The sequence below is a fragment of the Ascaphus truei genome, chromosome 20 (genome assembly GCF_040206685.1).
Source record: "Ascaphus truei isolate aAscTru1 chromosome 20, aAscTru1.hap1, whole genome shotgun sequence".
NCBI classification, from domain to species: domain Eukaryota; kingdom Metazoa; phylum Chordata; class Amphibia; order Anura; family Ascaphidae; genus Ascaphus; species Ascaphus truei.
This window is the reverse complement of record NC_134502.1, coordinates 31,839,865-31,845,495: the sequence shown is the minus strand read 5'-3', so window position 1 is coordinate 31,845,495 and position 5,631 is coordinate 31,839,865.

Sequence of the window (5,631 nt, the reverse complement as noted above, 5' to 3'; positions counted from 1 at the left end):
CTGTTGCCACCCATACGGGCTAGGCCAGCTCTATGACCAAGGAGGCGCGAGCTTCCCCCCACCTCTCCTATTACCCCTCTACATAAAACATTCAATTAACGAGAGGACACATTTATGGAGGTAAAAGGCAGCGGCTTATTTATTAAACACAAATTGGGGATAGCGTACCACCTGTCCGCGCCAGAATGCTCAGAGCTGGGCAATGCAAAGGGGGCACCCGGAAGTACGTCCTGGTGACCTACCCCCTCGCTTCAAACCCCCCGGTTACTAGCCCCGAGCCACTTCTGGCGGGACAAGCACCTACCCCCGCCCCCAACTGCCGCCACCAACGGGCCTGTTTAACCCCCTTAAATCAGACCCGTACCGCCATACCCCTATGACCTCTTCCAATCCTTCCTGTAAATCATTATTAAACATGTCCACCCCAACATCTGACAACTGTACCCCATCCTCCTTAAACCAGCCACCCAATTTAAAACTGAACTGCGGGTGACGAATGACCCAACCCCCACATTGAACCAAGAAATTCCCCACCTTCCTGTTTAACCTCTTCCGCGTCTTGTTAACTCTCCCCGGGATACGCGCACCCCTCCAAACCAACCTGCATATTATCTCGGACCAAACAAATTGCACCCCTGGCCAAAACGTTAACATACGCGCCAAATCTTGCTTAATCTGCTGGAATAAATCAACCGACCGCAATTTTGCCACATCATTACCCCCAACATGAATAATGATGATGTCCGGTGCCCTCCTACCCCTGGCCCTAGAAATTAGCAGCGGAAAAAGCCGTCCCCACCGCATCCCTCTCATCCCCCACCACGTTACCTCCACCTGCTCCATACTCAAACCTAAATTCTTTCCGTAGGGGCGTGAATTCGCCCTCTTCCCAGCCCAGTGTACCATTGAGTCCCCCATGATCCAAATTACCACGGAATCTACGCCAACCTTGCACTGACCTCCTCACCTCCCTCCTGCACTTCAAACGTGTCAACCAACAATTGGAACCACTTCCTCCTTAACCCTCTGCTTATCTCTTGGTTGGACTGTGGTTGAAAAACAACCCGCCCCCGCAAGGTCTTGTCAAGCTCCCCACCTTTTGTTAATTTCTTTCCCTCGCCTTATTGATTTCTCCTAGGCTACTCGCGCACATCCCAGCTCTTTTGCCCAGCACCCCACTAATCTATACTGTACTAGTCCCCGGCGGCGATGTGAACCGCCTGTCGGGACCCGACTGCTGTAGAAGCTGGCGCCGCTTGTGCCCGTGTCCCGCACTGTTTCCTGAAAGAGCTCGAGAGGGCTCCACCCCAAACTTCTCTTTGTTTGTCCCCGGCGGCGATGATAACCGCCTGTCGGGACCTTGCCAACATGGCTGCGTCCAGCCCTGTGAATTGAATGGGACAACTGAAGGTGATGCTGCTTCTGGCGTGGGTGTACCCATGCGCTCAACCAAATGCCCTCTATAAGGTTGCCTCATGTCTGTCGTGGGTGCCTCCCTACACACCCCTAAACTTTGCCGTGCCCATGCTGCTTGTGCGGGTTCCTGAGACCGGACCCCTGGTGTACCTTCCCACCCCTTGTCGGGCCCCCCTTGATACTCCCGTGTTAACCGACTGCCCCGTCGTTCGTGAAACCAGTGCCAGACGTATGCTCGTCGTCCCTGCTTCCCAAATCTGTCTCACCCGGCATTGCAACCTGAAAAAAGTTGTGATAAACCCTGACCTGCGAGGGTGGCACCTCACTCTCGCGCTTGCCATTCTTTGCTGCTTACCCTTGCCAACCAGCGGCGTTGCTCGCCGCATGCCAGGCCCCACCACCTCGTTTAGCCTTTCGAATGAAGGTCCTCCACGGCGTCTGAAATGTCTTTGAACTGTAGAAAACAAAACCCCATCGCCGTGTGACGATGGTCCCCGAGTCCCCCTTGTTAGAACTTTACCGAAATTATAGGATGAAAACACTCCCCAGCGGTTTGTCAGACTGCTGCAACGCTAATACACGTTGTGTTTCGTGAAGCGTGACTCCTTCTACGTTTCAAGCGTGTTAACCGCTTTCAGGACTCCACCCGGGGATTTTTTTTTTTTTTAATATATATATACGCCCAACCTTCTATTAGAAAGTCTCTCCCGGCGTCTGTTTCCGGCCAGGCCGAGGACAACGCCCGTTGCCGTCCGCCGTCGTGCTTCTGCCGGGGAAATGTGTCCCACACCTGTTTTTGTGGGTACCCATGTCCCACACCTGTTTTTGTGGGGACCCATGTCCCACACCTGTTTTTGTGGGGACCCATGTCCCGCACCTGTTTTTGTGGGGACCCATGTCCCACCCCTGTTTTTGTGGGGACCCATGTCCCACACCTGTTTTTGTGGGGACCCATGTCCCACCCCTGTTTTTGTGGGGACCCATGTCCCACCCCTGTTTTTGTGGGGACCCATGTCCCACACCTGTTTTTGTGGGGACCCATGTCCCACCCCTGTTTTTCCAGGGACCCATGTCCCACACCTGTTTTTGTGGGGACCCATGTCCCGCACCTGTTTTTGTGGGGACCCATGTCCCACCCCTGTTTTTCCCAGGGACCCATGTCCCACCCCTGTTTTTCCCAGGGACCCATGTCCCACACCTGTTTTTGTGGGGACCCATGTCCCACACCTGTTTTTGTGGGGACCCATGTCCCACACCTGTTTTTGTGGGGACCCATGTCCCACACCTGTTTTTGTGGGGACCCATGTCTTTTGTGGGGACCCATGTCCCACACCTGTTTTTGTGGGTACCCATGTCCCACCCCTGTTTTTGTGGGGACCCATGTCTTTTGTGGGGACCCATGTCCCACACCTGTTTTTGTGGGTACCCATGTCCCACCCCTGTTTTTCCAGGGACCCATGTCCCACCCCTGTTTTTCTCAAGGACCCATGTCCCACCCCTGTTTTTCCAGGGACCCATGTCCCACACCTGTTTTTGTGGGGACCCATGTCCCACCCCTGTTTTTCCAGGGACCCATGTCCCACACCTGTTTTTGTGTGGACCCATGTCCCACACCTGTTTTTGTGGGGGACCCATGTTCCACCCCTGTTTTTCCAGGGACCCATGTCCCACACCTGTTTTTCCCAGGGACCCATGTCCCACCCCTGTTTTTCCCAGGGACCCATGTCCCACACCTGTTTTTCCCAGGGACCCATGTCCCACACCTGTTTTTGTGGGGGACCCATGTCCCACACCTGTTTTTGTGGGGGACCCATGTCCAGCACCTGTTTTTTGTGTGGGGGACCCATGTCCCAAAATGAACGATCGCTGTACCAACACAGATTCTCCTGACCCATTCCACTCTGGCTCAAGTGAGCAAACACTTTTCCAAAACAGGTTTTTCTAGCCCCCGTTCAATCTGGCTTTCCCCAGACACTCCCCGGTAAATCCCAAGCTAAAAATGAACCTTGAAACCAGTGTGGCTTGCACCAACTCCTGTGCAATGTTCCTAGATTTTGATACTGCCAATCATGTTGATCTGTTATCCTGCTTAACCAGCTCCATTGCGCTGGAATAAGGAAGCCTGCTTTCATTCCTATCCCGTTGGACCCCCCATGGATCCATCAAGCTCTGGCTCAAACCCCTTGGTCAACACCTGTGAACTGCAATGCCCAACTCTGGACCCCCATTCCTACTCCATGATCGATACTCTTCAACAAACTTGAATGCCACCAAACAATCTTATGAACGCACATAGCTTCTCCGACCGTGACCACATACCGAGCTCTAACCTAGAGACTTGAAAATTGTCTCTTAACTCTGCTTGTTTTCTAAAACCTTGACAAAACTTTTACCAATATACTTGGGCCCAAGGCTAAAAATGTTTTTTTTTTTTTTCAATTTTTATTTACTATTGCTAAACCAATAGCTTCCATAATCACCTCTACTCTGTCTGCAGGCCATAACCAGAGACCTGGAAGTTTCAGAGTTATCCCAAGCTTCAAAAGTGGGGACAAAACCACTTCCTCAAATGACAGGCCAAAATCTCTTCTCCCAACACTATCCAAAGTCATGGAAATTGTTTCGCTCCCAAATTAAGCGAAAACCATACCAAGCCAAATATATATATATTTTTTTTTATTTTTTTTATTTTTTATTTTTTTTAGCCGTTACAATCTGGCTTCAACCCCAAACCCTCCTTGGTAACCCCTGCTACAAATTTGTAAAGAACTCAAGTGTGGTGTGGAAAGATGACAACTCACTAGTGCTATGTCCCTAGATTTCACAAGGCTTTTGAACATGTTGATCATGTCATCTTGCCCAATCAACTCCCTAGTTCTGCGATAGAGAAGCATGCTTAAAAGCTGGTTTCCTTTCTACCTATCAGGTATATCCCAGCGTGTATCCATCACAGGCTCTATGTCCGACCCCTTGGATATGACCTGTGGTGTCCCGCAAGACCTTTCTGAGGCCCCTACTCTTCTAACTGATCATCAATGATATTCCTAAAGCTTATAAGAGAGCTTCAATACCCTTGAATGCAGCTGGCCCCATCTTATGCGCACACAGCCATAGCCTCTCTGATCTCGATCACCTATTTCCATGTGACTTTGAGACTTGAAAATTTGGATTTCCCACAACGAGCTGTTTTTCAAACACTAACAAGTCGGTAACAAATGCTATTTGGGACCAAATCTGAATTCCAAAGCTTCCACTGCCTGAGCAGACACCGGTCACTCCTTGACACACTGTTACTCCTTTAACATGTTTCCAATACTTGGGCATCTGGTTTGACTCCCCTCTAACATTCGTGATGCACAATGGTACCCTGCCATCCAAAACCTCTGCCAAACTAGGTATACTTAACCGGAACAAAACCTCCATACATCTGCTGATCAGCAATCGTATCATGCAGCAAATGCTAACACCAAATTGTCGCCTGTGGGGACATAGTATCCGGCTCACTGTAGGCCATGTGGCGTGTGAGGGGTGGCCACATGGTGTGCATGTTTTGTGTACATATCTGAATCCCAATGCAGTAATAGCTGCATTAGTTAATGTCATATTCCATTCTTAAATCACCTGTAACTATCCCAACTAAATATAATTATAAATCTAATCCCAGTAATATTCTGCGTTAGGCTCAAACATTGCATTGTCCTACACAATTCTTGCGACACTCAAAAGAAACTTGCACCGCTCAACCAGCTTAAGGTAAAGATAACCCCCATGGCCCATGAACCCCTTGGTGCCCCCAATGAGGCAGCCCTCGTCCATGCGGGGCCCCCCGTGGCACCTGCGGGGCACGACCCAATTGTTCAGATTTCCCATGCCGCTAGATGCATGGCCTGGCGCACTGTACACATCCTACGCCACATGTTGCACCACCTGCCAAACTGTACAAATATCCCATGCCAAATGGAGCAAAAACTTGCCACATTGTACCAAACTCCCCTGCCATATGGCGCAAAACAGGCCCCATTGCACATTAAAAACCCCTGCCCCATGGCTCCAAACATACCGCACCGAATTAAAACCCACAAGTGCAACGTTTAAGCAGCGACTACATGCGCTGCCCCAATAAGGTATGGCTACCTGCAGAATATCTGCCTCGCCCCCGTAAACCATGGAGCACCTGGTGAAATTGTAAAGAATGCCCAACTTGTGTGGCCCCTA